At 42.5% G+C, this 19,779-nt stretch overlaps 2 long non-coding RNA genes across 2 annotated transcripts in view; one reads left to right on the forward strand and one right to left on the reverse strand.

Moving 5' to 3' along the window:
* LOC123792547 (uncharacterized) overlaps positions 1–19,779 on the forward strand; it is a 46,816-nt gene that overhangs the window by 17,661 nt on the left and 9,376 nt on the right. The gene's annotated exons all lie outside the window — the stretch shown is intronic.
* LOC123792546 (uncharacterized) lies at positions 702–11,140 on the reverse strand. Its single transcript, XR_006779723.2, has 3 exons — positions 11,077–11,140; positions 10,754–10,885; positions 702–8,185 (listed from the first exon to the last, which is right to left on the reverse strand). It is a non-coding gene; the product is annotated as an uncharacterized LOC123792546 (long non-coding RNA).

Raw genomic sequence — 19,779 nt, forward strand, 5'->3', positions numbered from 1 at the left:
CTTTAGATGTCTTTTCAAAGGTTATTTTTAGTGAGGCCTTTACAAAACATAAAATAGCAATTGCCCACCCCCCCCATTCCCAATCTCCTCTTCTCTGCTTTCCTATGCTATAGAGCATTTATTGGCTATCTCACACATTTGTTTTTAAAAAAAGATTTTACTCATTTATTTGAGAGGGAGAGAGAGCAAGCTAGAGCACAAGAGCAGGGGGAGGGAGAAGCAGACTCCCCACTGAGCAGAATCAGGGCTCCATCCCAGGATGCTGGAATCATGACCTGAGCCAAAGGCAGCCAGCCACTCAACCAACTGAGCCACCCGGGTGCCCCTATCTCGCACATTTTATGCTTACTTGTTTATTGTCTGTCTTCATATCCACCCTTCCCCCACCACCTAGAATGCACTCTTCAGGAGGTTGGCAACTTTCATGTACTCCCAATAAGAGTATACTAAATACTCTTATTTAAATAAATCAATGTTTTGCCCATAGGAAGCATTTAATAACTATTAGCTAGAAGAATTAATGAGCTGAAAACACTCACCCCTGGACTTGAAAGTAGAGTGAAGTGAAACAGCCAGAAATGCAAATCCAAGTGTGAGAAATATGTGGATAGCCTGGTGGGCCTGATTTCCCTGGAATAAAGAGGTCACAGGGACCAGAAAGCTACATAAGCTATGTGAGAGACCCAGGTCAGCCCCTGGGATTCTTTTTTTTTTTTTTTAAAGATTTTATCTATTTATTTGACAGAGATAGAGACAGCCAGAGAGAGGGAACACAAGCAGGAGGGAGTGGGAGAGGAAGAAGCAGGCTCATAGCAGAGGAGCCTGATGTGGGGCTCGATCCCATAACACCGAGATCACTCCCTGAGCCGAAGGCAAACGCTTAACCGCTGTGCCACCCAGGCGCCCCTGCCCCTGGGATTCTAAGAATGGTAACAATTATCAATGTAAGGTCTGCCACAAAGGCAACTTTTGCATATTGAAAACAATAATTGAGGATCAGTTTAAATCATTAAACAACAAAAATTCAACTGAATAGCTTAAAAGATCAAATTGACTTTATTGAATGATACGTGAATGGGGCAGCAGCCCATCTAGTAAACAGCAAGGAGCTCCTTTGAGCTGCAGAAAAGGAAAGGTTTTTAAAGGCAGAAGGGAGCCAAGAAGAGGAAATTATTAGCAAAGAATATTGTTTGAGGCAAGATCACCCTCCTTAGGGAGCAGAAGCGTCTATCAGTAAATTTCCTAGAGCTGTCCAGGAAATTCGTGTGGACCATTAAAGGTTACATGCATGCGGGGTTGAAACTGCAGTCAGGTTAGGCATAGTAAGTCTTGGTTTATTTATTCACATGGAGGCCTTAACATAAGTGACTCCATTTTTTATTAAGATTTTATTTTTAAGTTATGTCTACATCCAAAGCGGGGCTTGAACTCACAACCCTGAGATCAAGAGTCACATGCTTTACTGACTGAACCAGCCAGGTACCCCATTTTAAACTTCTGGTTTTCTTTTAAACAAAATGAATGGAAGGTTGCAGCTTCCATAAGCCCACACTAGCTAACATAATTAATTACTATTAAGAGACACTGGAACTTTCCTCTGAAAAAGAAAATGTGTTCAGAAGGAATGATCAGAATCCCTTTAAACTCCTTCTGTCCAGAAATAGGGCTTGACAGAGTCAAAACTAAGTATAACGTTAAGGGAAAGTGTATTCAGTTTCCACTTAATTTGAAGATTGCAAACAAAGCCACAATAGACAAATTTAGGCAGCATTGGTCCTTTTCGTTCAATAGATGGAGCCAGAGTAGAAAGGCAACAGTCTGGCAGCTTGCGAAACCACACAAAGAGGGACTTGAAGCTGGGACTCCTCTGTGGATTCCAGCTCCTAAGAGTCCATTAGGCACCCACCCAGGGCTCTCACCCGTCGCCGACGGTTGCCTGGGGAGGTGGGGGGGCTCTTTCTGAGCCAGTGATGTACGTGCCTCTGCCTCAAACAGCCCTCGGCTCCACTTGCTCGTTCTCATGCTTCAGGCTGCAGTGAGCCTTCTGTGGCTTTCCTCGCAGACAGAGGTGCTCCCTGCTACCCCCAGCCCTGCCCCCTGTTTATTTACTCACGGGCTAATCAGCCTGTGTAATTACATTGTGTTTACATGTTTATTATCTGCTTTTCCTGCTAGACCGTAAGTCCCGTAAAGGCAGGTGTCAGACCTGACCGTCCCCCACAGCATGCTCAGCACCCAGCAGACAGGCCCTGGCATGTGGCGAATATTCGGGAAATATCTGTTGAATGGATTAATTGGACTTCTGGGTTGTTTGAAGTGCCAGGCACGATACCAAGATTCTTACATACATTTTCTCCTTTGTCTCTCAGGAGATAAGCGTTTACTGTGGAAAAGCTGAAGCTTTTTGGATAATTTGTCCAAGGTCACATAGCAAAGCTGAGAATTAAAACCAGGTCTTTCCCATTCTAAAAGCTCTGCTGTCACCTCACACAACTTTCGTAAACGAACAAACATTTGGTAAAGCAAGCAGTAGTGCATTATGGTAAAGTTTTCACAGGAAAGCCAAGGGGAAGAAGTAGGAGATGCCAGGAAATTGGCTTGGCCCTCAGTTTTGTGATTGCTCTTGCATTTGCTCCTGTGCCAGGCATTCCATATACTTCAAAATGAAATATGCTTCTGAGACGATTCAGATTTAAAGGAGAAGACGTAAGATCTTCTCTTCAGACCTCCTCCTCTCCTTGGAGGAGAGGAAGCTCATGCTTCCATCCAACTAACTACCTCCTTTCTTCGCTCTGTGGGCACACTCAAGAAAAAAAAAGCAAAAAATTAGACTGTGTGACTGTATCATTGCAAGAAGGACGATCTAGTGTTGGACAAGTGGAAGGTAGTCATACTTAGACCAAGAGGGACACTTAGAGGGTATGAAAAGTAACAAAATAGAATGCACAAACATCTAGATCGCCCATGAAGAAAGATCTGGAATCCAGAGATGAAAGTGTCTCTGCGGATGCGAGACAGGGTATTCAGGAGTGGAAGAGAGCAAGACCGAGCAATAATGACCCACATGTAAAAGAAATAGAGTGAAACTGAGAAGCAGCTTGTTACATTAGTACTCAGGACAAAATGTGATCCAAATTCTGTCATTCTTTCAGTCATGCGAGTGTCACAATTAAAACTAAAACTTAACAAGGGAATACAAATAAAAGACCCAGCTTGAGATCTCAAATTTTTAGAAATAATATTCTATTTGCATCTCCTAGCACTGCTGCAGAAAGTGACTCATACTTACAAAGTCCAGAAAGGAGCTAAATTACAGTGCTTTAATACAAAACAATTACCCTGGCGTACTCAAAATTTTCCTTAAATAAGTGAAAAGGAGGCCGTTGACAGAAAAATCCCCCTGCACAACCTGTACAGAAGCCCCCCAGGAGGCAGTTGGCTAACTGCCTCGAGGTGTAGCCCAAACGGGGTGAAAACGTGAACTTTTTGCTCTTGCTTATCAAGTTCAGGTTGAGGATCAGCCAGGCCTGTGGTCCCTGGGAGGTGTGACTGGAGTCCTAGCTTGCTTTGTTTTCTTACCCCTCACTGCTTGCGTTGCAATGACAGGTTTGCAGGCCCCCACGTGTGTTGTTCCATGAAAGGCTGGAAGGTCAGAAGGAAGGTGAGGGTGTCCCTCCCTACCCCACACACCTCTCCCACCGCTGCATGTCTGCAGCAGTAATGCCAGTGTCTAGACTGTTCCATCCTGCTGCCTGAGGCTGGGGTGTTCTCATCAGACAAGGAGTGATTCTGTTCTCCATGCACCCTCTCCAGAATCCAAAGTGAGCAGAGGCAGTTTCTCTAAAATTATATCTAGTTACTTCTTTTCTTTTCTTTTTTTTTTTTTAAGATTTTTTAAAATTAATTCATTTGCGAGAGACAGAGAGAGAGCACGAGCAGGGGGGAGGGTCAGAGGCAGAGGGAGAAGCAGGCTCCCCACTAAGCAAAGGAGCCTGATGCAGGACTTGATCCCAGGACCCTGGGATCAGGACCTGAGCTGAAGGCAGACGCTTAACGGACTGAGCCACCTAGGTGCCCCTTTTCTTTTCTTTCCTTTCCTTTTCTCTTCTTTTCTTTATATTTTTGTACTTACTACAGGAAAATAAGTGTGTTTTAATTTTTTTCTCTTAAGAGCTAGTCACCTTTGTTTCCCCTCTATGGGGGAAGTACAGCTATTTAATAATTAGTGTTTGGGGTAGTAAAGAAGCTCCATTATGAAATGAATTCCAACCAGGCCAAAGATTTAAATGTATGAAAGGAAATCTAAAGGTACTAGAAGAAATCATAGAAAGGACCCCCATTAAACATGGTACACTGACCATATGCCTTTATCTTCTCTCCTTGTGGTAGGCTATATATGACCCCCCAAGGATCCATCCATGCCATAATCCCCAGAACCTATGAATGTTCCCTGATATGACAGAGACTTTGCAGATGTGATTAAGTTAAGGCCTTCAAATAGATAATCCTAATTATCTGAGGGGCCCTGAGTGTAACAATAAGCATCTTTGTAGGAAAGACAGAGGGAGGAGATGTGACCACACAGACAGAGATCGGAGTGATGTGGCCACAAGCCAAGGAATGCTGGCAGCCACCAGAGGTGGAAGAGGCCAGGAACAAATTCTCCCCTAGAGCCACAGAGGGGAACGTGGCCCTGCGGACATCTTCACTTCAGCCCAGTGAAACTGATTTCAGATTTCTATCCTCCAGAAATGTAAGGGAATAAATTTCTGTTGTTTTAAACCACCAAGTTTGTGGTAATTTGTCACAGCAGCCCCAGGAAATTGGCACACTTCTGGATCCATCCAAACCCCACCAAAATAACAGCTACAGGTGGGAAAATCATATAAAGATGAGGAGAACGGCAGAAAGTGACTTCAATAAATTTTTGGAAGCTGGAAATGAATGAATGATGAAAGGTGACCTACTTACCAGAGTAGAGAACAATGGAGCCTGAGACGCTGGAGAAGAAGATGTGCTCAAGGCATCAGATGCTTCTCCCAGAGAGGTCAGACTCGGGGTCTGCACGGACCAAGCAGGGGCAGAAGAGAAGAGCGGGGCTGAATCTAGAGTTGGAGTGGAGGTGGGAACACGAACCTTGGCCCCTTGCCCCACCCCTTCCTCTGGTACTGGTCAGCCAGGAGCTAGTGTACTCCCGTTTCTCACCTCCCTCACCCCAGTCCAGTCCCCTGATCCCACCAGCACATGAGCCAACACATTCCTTCTGTTGGAGAGAACTAGTCACAAGGTTCTTCCTAAGGGGGTGGGAGATGCTGAGCAGGACTGGGCACGGGATTCTCCTCAACCACTCTGCACCATGGTGGAAGACATGCTTTCTGACGGCTACCACACTCTCTAGGCACATCTGCATAACATTTCAGAAGGTTGGGAATAAAGAGAAGATCCTAAGCAAGCCGTGTAACGTCCTAAGGATCGGCACTGTGGCTGGCATCAGACTTTTCAACAGCAATACAGGTTCCTAGGAAACAGAGCAACACCCTCGAAATTCAGAGATAAAATACCACTGAGAAGTTTGTATCCAGCCAAACTCCCCAACTAGTGTAAGGGGAAAATTAAGGTATTTTCAGGCATGCAGAGTCTCAAATTATTTGCCTACCGTGCGTCATCATGGAGGAGAAAGCTCCCAAAGGGCGCAGTTCCATCACAGTGTGGAGTAAACAAGGAAGAGGCGACATGGGATCCAGAAAAAAGCGGAGATGCACCAAGCAGACTGGCAAAGGGCAAGTGCTGGGATGCGGGTACCTGTCATGCCTGACAAGCAGCCCTCCACGGAACAGAAGCCTGTGCTAAATGCAAAAGCAAGACATCTAAGGAGAGAAATTTAGAACTGATAGGCTATTCCATGTGTTGAGAGTCTGGGGGAAAATTATTACTAAAAGTTTTCCAAATCTGTTGGATCATTTGGGGGAAAAAGTGGTGACAATAGATAGAAAAGGAAGCCATTTGGCCAGGTGATAAGGGGGATTAGCGGTTACTAATACTAGAGATAGTTATAATACACTGTTTGGGTCAGCAGTGAATAATATTTCAGTCTTAATTATGTAAACACTGACTTTTGACTAAACTAGAGATTTTGATGTCACTATATTCGCAAAAGGCAGGGAGTGAAGTGGCAAAGGTTAGAGTCAGATAAGAAATCAAAAACTCCAACAATTTCCTTTCCAAGATTGTAATATATATATTATATTGCAATATATATGCATTACTTAAGTAATCTCTATACCCCATGTGGGGCTCAAACTCCCAACCCCAAGATCAAGAATCACATGCTCTACGAACTGAGCCAGACAGGCGCCCCTCAATCTATTTTTTGACATATGTACAAGGAAGGTCACCACATCATTGAACAAGAGATAGCAAAAATGGAGACATCTTAAATACCTGTCCTTCAGTGAAATGGATCACAGTTAACTGGGGTGTCATGCAAGCATTAAAAACAAACAAACAAACAAACAAACAAAAAACCCCGTATATACTGACATGAACTATCTCCTGAGAATGTATACAAAAATACCACGCAAACAAAATCAAGGTGGAGAAGAGTGGGTCCAATGTTACAGTACCACTATTTGGGGGGGAAATAAATCTATATATCAGTACATGCCTCTGCACAAACATTGAGTCTTGTGTATGCACAGTCCCTGGAAAGATACACAAGAAACTGCTAATAGTGGTTGATTCTGGGGAGAGGAACTGTGGTCAGGTGGGCAGGGATAGGTAAGAGACCTACGTTTTACTCTCTACCATTTTGTTACTTAAAATTTTATGCTGGTAAATGTATTACCTAGTCGAATGACTTTTTAAAGGGAGGAGGAGAACCAGTCTGGCAAGAGGAAGGAAGATTAAAACAAAGCAAAATTAGCCCCCTTCACATCACAGTTTAACACATCAAACATCCTCTTAAAATGTCATTACGCTATTTTTAGCATTTTTCCTTTAGGTGGCAGCATCTTCGTTTTGGGGACACAGTCCATCTGCCTCGCCTGGAGGATCAGTTCAGCAATAGTGTTTGGACGTCTTATTTTTCCTTTTCATAAGAAAAAAATTCTTAAAATGTTTGTTATATTTATAAAATGCATGACCTGGAAATGTTCCTGAGTATTGTATACAAAAAGCAGGTTACCAATCTGAGGGGATGTGAAAAATAATTCACCAAAATGTTGACAGCGATTTATGTCTGGGTAATGGGGCCATTAGTAGGTGAATTTGTTTTTCCTTTGGTGTCTTCCCAAATGGTCTACAATGAACACGGTGTTTTTCAAAACCTTGTTTATTCTCCTTGCTATCAGCCTCCTCAAGCGCTGGAAAGCTGAAAATGGTATGGGCTTGAGAATCATCTGGGACCCAAACATATCCAGTCTCACCACGCTCTTTAATTTCTTAACTGTGGCATGAAAATAATGACTGAGAATAGCACTATTAAAGCAGAGCTTGCGGGGTAAAGGATCTTTTTAATACTCCCCAAATCTAGAAGCAAATTTACTGTGAAGCTGGTAAAGCTCATGCTTCAGGGCCTCCCCCTCACTGACACTGATCCCTTTCAAAATGTTGGATCCCACTCAAATTCACAATTTTGAATTACAGGGCCCATAAATTATCCCGTTAGAGAACCTACCAAACCCAGATCTCCCATTGCCAAAGGACACCAAAATATTCTTTGACAACTTTTTTGCTATCCTGTGTGAGGCAGTCTAGTTCTAACTATGCTTTGAGGTTTGGGGAGGGTGCCTGTAAGCCCCCCACTAAACTGGGAGACCAAGCCTCAAACCCCTGTACCCTTGTTGGCTAGCGCATGTCTGGCACATTTCAGGTATTCAGAAGCCATTTGCAGCGCTGTTAAATGGCAGTGAATTGCGTGGAGAGGTGAAAGTCTGCCTAACCAATTTCTTATTCGTGGAGCAGTTGAGGAGTAGGCTTTGCAGAGCTGTTTCTGGTGACCAGCAGAAAGGGTGCTCTGTCTTAAGTAAACAGGGCCACGGAGATGACCCCCCATCCCCAGAGGAGCCCTGGGGCCTGGTGGGTGGATCCCGCTGAGCGAGTTATCATCGTGGTACCGCACAGGTGAACTCTGTCCCAGGAAAGGACTCTGTCTCCCCTCTTTGAAAAGATGCGTCAGCATATGTGTCTGAAACAGAGAAGAAAACAAATCTAGCACGTGACGTAAATCTCTCAAGCACAAGAATGCAAACTGCCGTAGGTTACCAAATGAGAAGAGTGAACAAAAACATCAGTTGCCATGTGACCCAGCACTTCCTCTTCTAGATATACACCCAAAAAGAAGGAAAGCAGGGACTTGGACAGACGCATACACCGTGTTCATGCCGGCAGCGTTCATAATAGCCGGAAAGTGAAAGTAACCAGAGTTTGTCAGCAGATGAACAGATAAGCAAAATGTGGCATATACATACAATGGAATAGTATTCAGTCTTTTTTAAGTTTTTTATTAAATAATCTCTACACTCCACGTGGGACTCAAACTCACAACCCCGAGATCAAGAGTTGCATGCTCTTCTGACTGAGCCAGCCAGATGCCCTGGAAGAGCATTCAGTCTTAGAAAGGAATGAAATTAACACATGCTACTTGAGCCTTGAGGACATTATACTAAGGGAAATAAGGCTGTCACAAAAGGACAAATATTGTATAAGTCCGTTGATATGAAATATCCAGAGTAATCAAAGTCCTAGAGACAGAAAGTAGAATGGTAATTGCCAAGGACTGGGGCCGGGGGAAATAGGGACTTGTTTAACGGGTGCAGAGTCTCAGTCTGGGAAGATGCAAGAGTTCTGGAAACAGATGGTGGTGATGGTCGCACAACAATGTGATTGCACTTGATGCCACTGAACTGCACACTTAAAAATGGTAAATTTTATGTTGTATTTATTTTACTACAATTGAAAAAAAAGCATGTGCCAAAGGACCAACCAGATGGAACAAGGAAGTAAATACTCCTATATTTTATCAATATCTTAACAAGACCAGGTTGATGGTCTATTACAGAACTGTTCTGGGGGACGCCTGGGTGTCTCAGTCAGTTAAGTGTCCGACTCTAGACTCAGGTCATGATCTCAGGGTTGTGAGGTCAGGCTCCGTGCTCAGCAGGGAGTCTGCTTGGGATTCTCTCTCCCTTTCCCTCTGCCCCTCCCCCTTTTTTTCACTCTCTCTCTCTCTCTCTCAAATAAATAAATAAATATTACAGAACTGTTCTGTAATATAGATGTGAATTATCTGTGGATGTTAATTGCTAACATCTAATGAAACCTTACTATGTGTTAGGAACTGTACTAAGGGAATTGTGTACATTATCTTAATTCTGGAACCCAGCCGGTATAGGTACAGATACTATTATTATGGTCATTTGCAAGTTCAGAAAGTAAGATACAGAAACTGTTTTAAGTCATTTGCCCAGAGGGCAGGGTTAGTACATGGTGGAGCCCAGATTCAACCTTGGATTCATTCTGACACTGGGAAGCATATTGCTAATTTCAGGGTTTGGGGTCTGTTTGGGTTTTTTTTGTTTGTTTTGTGTGTGTGTTTTTAAGATTTTATTTATTTGTCAGAGAGAGAGCATGCAAGCACAAGCAAGGGGAACGGCAGGAAGAGGAAGAAGCAGACTCTTTGATGAGCAAGGAGCCCGACAGAGGACTCGATCCCAGGACCCTGGGATCATGACATGAGCCAAAGACAGACGCTTAACTGACTGAGCCACCCAGGTGTCCCTTTTTTTTAAATAAACATTTTTATTGATATTAAGTTAAATACTTGTTTAAAGAATTTGTAAGGAAAGGAATCTGAATCAGGAGGATCCAGATGACACTGATAATCAGCCTGGAGAATATGAGTTGAACAGCACTTCTCTCAGCATAATGCCTAAAACAATGCTTTGGGGCGGGGGGGTGCCTGGGTGGCTCAGTCAGTTAAGCTTTTGACTTTTGATCTCAGCTGAGGTCTTAATATCAGGGTTGTAAGTTCAAGCCCTGCATGGGGTTCCGCAGTAGGTGTGGAACGTACTTAGAAAAAAATAAAATAAAATAAATAAAACAATGCCTTGGCAAGCAGCCCCTTGTATTTACTATGGAGTTGGGGTAGTCAAGTCTAAATCCAAGGGCAGGGGAGCTGAAAAAGCAACAATGAGCAAATATTCCATTTTGGATACAAATGATTATAGCAAATATTCCAAAATGTCACTTTAAAACTTTTTTTATTTTCAGACTTTATCATTGTAATTCCTGACACATTGTTCAGTATTAATTTTTTTAAATAAGCATAAACTGGGCAAAACACTGAGACCAACTAAAGAAGTCAGGGGTTGTATTCTGTTGATTTACAGGACTGCATCTTCCCCCAAAGGATTGACTGGATGTGTTATTGTATTATCTTTTCAAATGCGTATGTGCTGTGTATGTGTGTGTGTGTGTGTGTGAGAGAGAGAGAGAGAGAAAGAGAGAGAGAAAGAATACACATACACAGTGGTCGATTAAGACATGGGTTTACCTCTCCGACCTCCCACATCCCCATCAAAGTAACAGAAAAGATTCTTTGAAGAGAATGAGATAACAGCATAGGAAACAAGAAAAAGCGTCATCAGCAAACCAGAAGTTTTGAGAAATTTCTGAAAGAGAAAAAGCAGATAGATGAACTGATGAGAAAGTGTAGAGAAAACTGTAGGCCCGGGCCCAAGAACTGAGCACATACCTTCCCCAGGAGGCCCCAGAAGGCAGCTCCTGCTCCGAGGACAATATGATGATGGGTGTGGGGCAGTCATCAGTGGCCTCGTTAAGGAGAAGGACGCAGTGCCTCGGCACAGCTGGGCCCCTTTCCTCTGACCTGTGTAAACAGAGTTTGGCAGCTGAAACTTTTGCCCTCGGGCTAAAAGCCAGCGCTGCCCTCTAGAAAGCAAGCTATCATCAGCTCAGAGAGCATGCTCGGTGAGGATTATGGGGCCTAAGAGATGATATGAAGAAATTCTGAATCTCCATAGTAAACTCAAACTGGAAATCACCAGACTTCAAACGCACCTCCACCCCTCCACCTGGAAACCTCTCGGCTCTTGGATCTGCTTGCTTGTGCTTTGCCCACAGGAAAACCTACCTGGAAGCCTTCCCGTCCACAAACTCCACCTACTTATATAAAAACTGCTGTCAGTCATTCTCTTCGAGTGAAAAAGCTTAGAGAAACAAACATAAAGCCCAGAAGAGGAAACCCACACAAGCTACTGATACTAAATTAAGGTGTTTGTGTAGTTCTTCATTCATTTGTATAAAAGGACAGCAGGGAACCTCAGACTTGGGAGAAAAAACAATACAAAAGGAAAAGCCTTAGAAAAATAAATAACTGAAGCTGGAGGAAAAAGATAATCCAAGCAGTTGGAGTATTAAAAAAAAAAAAAAACTAAGGAATGCACACACAGATCGCTCACATTCTTAACACCTGTATTAGCCAGTTAATACAATTAATATTTGAAACAGTTTCATAAGAACAATAAAAATGCTAATTAATATCAGAAGAATTTATAATCTGCATTCTTTTAAGACAATTATAGTTTGCAATGAAAGGTAACAATCAGACAACATGAAAGAGTTCTTGGAAAGTAAAAATAAAATTTCAATGGAAAATCTAAGTAGTAATATAAATATAGAAGATCAAGTTGGTTACCTGGAAGATAAAGGAAGTAAAATGACAGAAAATATGAGAAAAAATTAAGATGCGTGGAAGTTCTAAGAAATCTAATACTTTAGGGAACTAAAGGTGACTCCAGAAGGTATAGGGGACCATGGAGAAAAAGAAATGGTCAAGAAAATAATGAAATAAATTTCCTTACACTAAAGAGTTTTTAGATTGAAAAACCCATTCATTACAGAGCAGGAAAAGTAAACAAACAAAAGTACATCTAGGCACTGTGGTGAAATTTTAGAATTCTAAGAACAAAAGGAAAACCCTGAATGCTTCCAAAGAGGGGGACAAATAAAAGAACGATAATCAGACTGTCATTGCAATTTCTTTTCAGCAATACTAGTCACTAGAAGGTCAGTCATAAAACTAATGTATATTGAGTGATTACTTCGTGCTAGACCCTGTTCTAGGTCCTTGTGACGTATCAAGGAACCAAACAGACCAAAGTCCTTCCCTGGTGGGTCTTTAGCAGAATGTAGTCTAGGTTCTGAGGGGGAACAAACAGATCTTAGAATTCTAAACTTGGCCAAACTGTCAATCAAATTTGAGGTCTAAAAAAAGACCATTTTTAGAACATTCAAGATTTAGAAAGCTTGCTTCCTGTACAAAACAAAACCAAAGCTCAAAGAAGTGATCCAACAAATTGTAATCCAAGAAAGAAAACAAGAAGCAATGCCATCTGACTGTGGCCCAAAGGGAGTGAAGAAAGCAAGAAAGGAGGAAAGGACGGGAGGGAGGAAGGATCTATGAGTTCTTCAAGTTTAGAAGAATCTCATTTAAGCCTCCAAATTTCTATTAAATAACATTACATTTCCCTCTCAATGGGTGTTCATCTACGCTACTCAGTTGTTCATAACAGCTGGCGGTGATGGGGGACCTATGTGCCTGGCACTGTGCTGAGTGCTTTACACGGATTAACTCTTGTAATCGTCCCAAGACTTAATTATAATTACAGAGCTGAAAATAAATACAGTAAACCATGACCATGTATATATGGAGAGATGTATATGCGTAAATCTGTCCAAAACAAGAACTTAGAAGTAGACCCTCTTACATAACTGGGAGTCAAGAACATCTTATCTTGGGGCGCCTGGGTGGCTCAGTCGTTAAGCATCTGCCTTCGGCTCAGGGCATGATCCCGGAGTCCTGGGATCAAGCCCTGCATCGGGCTTCTCCACTGGGAGCCTGCTTCTTCCTCTCCCACTCCCCCTGCTTGTGTTCCCTCTCTCGCTGGCTGTTTCTCTCTCTGTCAAATAAATAAAACCTTTTAAAAAAATCTTATCTAAATAAATAAATCCAGAAGTAGAAGTTTGGGTATTATTTAAAGTTACAAATAATAATTTAAAATACAGTTTTTAGAAAAATTAGAAATACAACTGAATTATAAAGAACAGAAGAGGTAGAGGCACGTCTGGGTGGCTCAGTCTGTTAAGCGTCTGCCTTCAGCTCAGGTCATGATCCCAGGATCCCCAGATCCAGCATTGGGCTCTCTGCTCAACGGGGAGTCCGCTTCTCCCTCTGCCCCTCACCCCGCTCATGCTCTCTTGCTCTCTCTCAGATAAATAAATAAAATCTTTAAAAAAAAAATTAGGAGGTAGAGAGGTTAGGAGGAACTGTAAGTATTCTTCCTTATCTTTCATAGATGGAAGTCAGTAGACACTTTCCAAAGCTGATAAGTTGAGAAACAGAGCTGTAAGCATATTCTTTTAAATTATACTAGTAACTGCTACATGATGTAACAGCAGTAGCAGTTAATGCCTGTATGGACAGCGTCAGCCTGGGCTGGAATGGTATAGCGATCACATTTATTTTATGCTCTTCTGTATTGATAACATTGTTTTCTTGTTACGTGCATATAAAACCATAAAATAGCAACGAGCTACTTCAATAAGAGTAGATACATTAATTTTTTGAAGAGTGGAAAAAGCCTAAATGAATCTTTTCCACAAACACAGCAATAATATTTAAGATAGCCATATGTAATTGAAAGGGGAGTTGCTTATTCACAGTTGCTAAATGTTTACAAAGGCCCGTGGTTTTTAGGAAAACTGTCTTAGGTCATGTCTTAGGTCAAAGAGACCTTAACATATAATCTACTTGGCTTTTTTAAGTTGAAAAGAAAAAGTAAAACCCACTCGCCAGCTTTTCCAGTTGTGAATTCGGAAAAAGTTGCAAGTATCGTGTGTCCTAACCCTGTTGATCCTACAGGTGGCTCAAAAACTGATGAACTAAAGACTTTGAACTTTCAAAAAAAGGAATTAATCTCTGAGGATTACTCATCCGTGAAAGTAGAATAAGATGCCGTTCATATTAAGCAACCTTCTCCACCAGTTAATATCTATTTACTGAGCCAGGGAATGTGGTGGTGTAGTGGACAGAGCACAGGCCAGAAAGACTGCCTTTCCCCGCCGTGCCCCCAGCTAGCCGAGTGACCTGGCCACCACTTCACCTTTAGTTTCTTCCTCTGTCAAGAGTGGATAAAATCACTTTCCTCGCTACTTCGTATTGTCCGTGTGAGGATCTGAAAGGATCGATCAAAGGAAAGTCCTTTGAAATATTACAGAGTCGGTTAAGTGTCTTCCTGCAGCTCAGATCATGATGCCAGGGTCCTGGAATCGAGCCCCTTGTCAGGCTCTCTGCTCAGTGGGGAGTCTGCTTCTCCCTCTGCCACTCCCCCTTTTTGTACATGATCTCTTTCTCTAATAAATAAGTAATATCCTTAAAAAGAAAAGAAAGATGTTCCTTTTCTCAAACAGCAATTATGTGACAAACTGAACAACAACAAAAAAAGTAAAAATGAGGGAAAAATCTTTAAAAATTATATTTGAAAAATAATGTAAATTCACAAACTCAAATCTGTTCTCTAAAACTAAGATTGAAAGTTATCGGAACAATTAGGCATTTAATAGTCACATTAATTACCAGCATTTCAGTTAAACTTGATACCCTTTTGTCCTTCACACAGACCCATGGAGGAGAGTCAGAAGATGTAAATGGTTAAGAAGACCAGGTTTTCAATCAAGACATGAGTTTAAATCCCCGCTCTGCCATTTACTAGATATGTAGATTTTGAAAATGTTCTCAACCTCCCTCAGCCTCATTTCCCTCATCTGTATTATGGGAATATTAATAATTCTTTCATAGGGTTGTTGCAAAGATTAAAAATCCACATAATTCAATAAATGGGACCACTTATTATCACTTGGGATTTTTACAGGGGAAGAAACTAGAGCTCATAGCAATTGTTTGCTCAGCTTCTAAGTGGTGGAGACAAAACTGAAATCTCAGTCTTCCCACCCTGTGCTTCCCTGCTGCCCAGCTTCTGTACCCAGCACTTCGTTAACTGCACATGAAAAATCCTGTTCTGGGGCGCCTGGGTGGCACAGCGGTTAGGCGTCTGCCTTCGGCTCAGGGCGTGATCCTGGCGTTATAGGATCGAGCCCCACATCAGGCTCCTCCGCTAGGAGCCTGCTTCTTCCTCTCCCACTCCCCCTGCTTGTGTTCCCTCTCTCGCTGGCTGTCTCTATCTCTGTCAAATAAATAAATAAAATCTTTAAAAAAAAAAAAAAAAAGAAAAATCCTGTTCTGACCCCACCACCCCAATGCACAGCTTTTCCGCAACCAAGAGAAAGGTTTTCCTCCTAAGTAGGACAGCTCTCTCAGCCAATTTCAGATGCTATGGCCTCCAAATGGAAGCATCTCTCCTGGCCTGCCAAGGGGAGTCACTTGATTCTTTCAAGTTCACAGCCCTCGTGTGCTGGAGAGGAGGTGGGGCGGGGACGGCTGCCTATCTGTGTCACACAACCCTGTATCGTACTCTTATTCCTCCTCACTGACCCTGACCTTGTGTCCCGTGGGGAGGCACATGCCCTACACTGCCCACCCACCCACCCCCATCTCAGGCGTCTCTGGGAAGGATTGGGAAGGTTGGGAAGGTCCTTATCCTTTTTCATCTTGGTGTCTGGGTGCTCAGCACTCAAATCCTCCCCAAGCACCCTAGACTTGTCTCTGAGGGGCCTTATGCAAATTTGACTTTCCGTATCCTAGACATTAGGGGTCCCCATCTTTTTATTTTTGTAGCTCTCAGAGCCCAGCATGAGCTGACACATCGTTCACACTCCATAAATGTTTGCTGGAAAAAAGTTGGAAGGCAGAAGGAGGAATGGGAGGAGTCTGTGGTCTTGTCACTCTAGAGTTTCTGAAAATGGCAAAACAATGAGGTCACCTTCCTAGTTCCAAAGGTATTTAACAATATTTATACACTTTTTCAATCTATTTATCTACTTAGCTATATCTGGAAATATTGATGATAGAGAAATCACTTTAATTTTAGTTTCAGAACTCACACTTGAAATTTTGGGAGGGAGAGGGAGAGAGAAAGAGTGTGTGTATGTAAATTGGGGTTGGACCTTAGGACTGTGAGAGGTGAATTACAAATAGGAGTGGAGTCCACTAGCAGGACTTGGAAATTCAAAGCCCCAAATTCTTACAGATACGCCTCCAAGCTGCTGTGTAAACCTGGATGAGTCACACTCGCAAAACTGTTAAGACGGAAGCAATTTTAAAAGATGTCACTATTACGGAATTGTCATGAGCAATAATGATAATATGTTCTAACAGTCAATTTTTAAAAGATCCATGAGAATGATTCTTGCACTATCCAAATTTTCTCAGTGCTTATTGATCTTTATGGACCATGTTCTACCATTCGAGTCTTATCTGTTTGTACTTTCTCCCTGCCACAATGAATGCCTCTAGAATTCATGACTTGTGGCTGTGCAGCCGTTCGTTCCCACTAATCCTGTGTCTGATGTGACTTTAGAATCTGTTCCGGCCTCTCTGTTCACACTGACTCTCCTAGTCTTTCAGTGATTCTCACTTAGACGCAGTAGCCTCCTAACACTTACACCTGCGTTTTTAATGATCCTTCTCCATATGTCGGCTCCACCTGAGGATGTTTAAATAAATTCAGACTGCCATGTGACTCTAAGAGTAAACAAAAGCTCAGCTTTTGGCGGTAGCTGTCTTCGCTATTTCCTTCAACATTCTCTGGTCTCCAGTCTCTTGGCATTCTATTCCAGCTCCTAATACCAGTCACAGAGACTCCGGGCTTTGATCGCCTTAGGTGGACATGCTTCTCTTTCACTCTGCATTCTCTTTGACCTAACATCGTTCTCATTCATAAGCCCATATCTGCAACTGGGGGTAAAAATTATTTTCATTGCCCCATTCGGGCTATGATGGAGTCATTTTAGCCCATCCACCTATTCATCCTGAAAAGGAGAACAGGCAAGTTCTGTCATTAATGTGTTGTTCCAACACTCAAACATGGTACCCTCTGATTCCAGTGCCAACAACAAAAGGTTTTGTGACTTGGCAAGTATGAGGCACGGAGGATCTTTGGCAACAGAGGCTGGGTGGGAAGGAAAACAGAAGCAAGCTCTTTGGGAACACCCACCCATGGAATGGAAGGTAGACTGGGAGGATTGACCAAGCGTCACAGGCAGGCCCTGGGGAAGATTAGATGAGGCACAGGCAAGAGGGCTCACCAGTCTCAGCTACCAATCCAGAAGTTGTTGCTTCTGCCATAGTAGTCAGCCGGGCTGGCAGCAGATTACAGTCTTCCAAGTTTTTACCTTACATATAGGGGTGCCTGGCTGGCTCAGTTGGTGGAGCAAGTGACTCTTGACTTCAGGGTTGTGAGTTTGAGCCCCACATTGGGTGTAGAGATTACTTAAAAAAATTAAAAATCTTAAAAAAAAAAAGCATACATATAAGTCCTTGTTAGAGACTCCATTCATTCCTTCAGTAAGTAGTTAGGCACCAACTATATACCAGGCATTGAGTATACAATGGAAAAGGAAATCCAGCATGGTGACTTCCTTGGCAAGCTTTGTTAAATAACTTGGCATGTACCGTTCTTCTTTATTGTCTTGTCAATATTAGAATGGGTTTGGGACCAGGAGATGTGGCTTCTAGCCAATGCATTTATGCAAACAATTCTCAGATGGGCCGCAAATATGTAGCCAAGATAACATTACAGCCTCCATTCCTGCTCTGGAATAATGATGCAACTTTTCAATAAAAGAAATCCTTCATAGACAAATAACACAAATACACATTGGTGGTTTCTGAATGTGTTGAATTTTCTTTTTTTTTTTTTTTAAAGATTTTATTTATTTATTTGACAGAGATAGAGACAGCCAGCGAGAGAGGGAACACAAGCAGGGGGAGTGGGAGAGGAAGAAGCAGGCTCATAGCGGAGGAGCCTGATGTGGGACTCGATCCCGGAACGCCGGGGTCATGCCCTGAGCCGAAGGCAGACGCTTAACCGCTATGCCACCCAGGCGCCCCTGAATGTGTTGAATTTTCTAATCAGTTTTTTCAACTGGCCATCCCTCTATATTCAGTTCAAAAAAAAAAAAAAATCCCAACCTGGAATCTTGGATAGTTAATCATCGCAACACAATTTTCAACAATACACCCATGTGTTTATGCTGTCAGAAGTACTCGGTGACCCAACATGAAATGATTACGTTTTGTTGAATTCATTTCTTACAGCAGAATTGATAACAAAAACAAAACAAAAAAACTAGTCTCTTGAGAAGAAACTAGTTTGTATCCCTAAAAATCAGTGTCCGGTGAGAAACTAGTTTGTATCCCTAAAAATCAGTGTCCGGTGAGAAAGAACACTTACATAAATAAAGAGGCATGTAATACTCTTGGCTTGGTAGACACACATTGTAAAGATGTTACCTTTTCCTTAAACCAACCTATACATTTATTACAGCACAATAAAACTTCTAATGGAATTCTTTTGGAATTTGGCAAAACAGTTTTGAAGTTTAGAAGAATAAAAATATATAAGGAAGATCCAAATACACAGGGATGTTCTGGAGGACTTGGCCATCACTGAAACTGCAGTATTTACTACTGACACGTAGTGCTGCAGGAACAGACAGATGATCAGTAAACCCGAATACTGAGCACAGGGGCAGATCCAAATAGGAACGGGATTTGGTTATATAATAAAGGGGTGAAAAGAAATGTGTTACTCGGACATCTTGGCTAGTCATTTGGAAAAGGAACAAAGCTGGATCCCTACCTTGAACTTCCAGACGAAATAAAGATTTAAATGTTTTAAAAATCACAAAGCACTGAAAACTCTTAGATGAATGTTTTCATAATTTCTCAGTGAAGGAGGCCTTGAAGCCTGACACTTGGCTCGTCACTGTGAGTGGTCTTGCTGTGACAGGGTACACCGCCTCCTCCTGTAGGAGTTGGAGATCGGTCCCTCCTCCAGCCCACACGTCATGGCCTTGTGGGGGAGCACCCTGTGACTTGCTGACTAAAGAAGAAAGTGTTCAAGACTGGCTCCTACCTCATACACCCACACTAGCACAATTACTGTTGTGGGTCCACCCACGTAGGGATGGCCTTGAAGGACAATTGGAAGGAGCATCTTCCTAGGGTTAACACTCCAAGCCGTGCAGGGGCGCCTGGCTCTCTCAGTCAGTAGAGTGTGTGACTGTTGATCTTGGGGTCATGAGTTTGAACCCCATGCTGGGTGTAGAGATTCCTTAAAAAATAAATTACAAGAAAAGAAGACGAAAATGTTATTTAAAAAAAAAAAAACTCTAAAGAGTGCATCCCCTTGCCTACCTTCCTGGAAAGAGTAATGGCCTTAGAGTTTAGAATCCAAGGGAAAAGGCTTCGGTCAAGGGACACACCAAGGATTCCACTGAATTGGAAAATGAAATTCTTATCTTGCCATTTTTTTGGCACACAAAAAAGAAAGTTCAAGTGTGGAATGGGTGATTAATTCTGATTATAAAGGGAGGGAGAGGTACTGTAGCATGACAGGAACAGAAAGGTAATCCGCCGACACACCTCCTCATAATGCCATGGCCATGTTGAAAGTCAACAGGGCGTGCTTAGAACACCACACAGGCGGGGCTCAGAGCCCTTGGAAATAAAGATTTGGGTTACTCCAATGAGTAAAGAGCTCCGACCAGCTAAAAAACAAATAGAGGGCAAAAGATCAGTTT

This window comes from Ursus americanus, chromosome 16 (assembly GCF_024610735.1).
Source record: "Ursus americanus isolate L20-20 chromosome 16, mUrsAme1.1.p, whole genome shotgun sequence".
NCBI classification, from domain to species: domain Eukaryota; kingdom Metazoa; phylum Chordata; class Mammalia; order Carnivora; family Ursidae; genus Ursus; species Ursus americanus.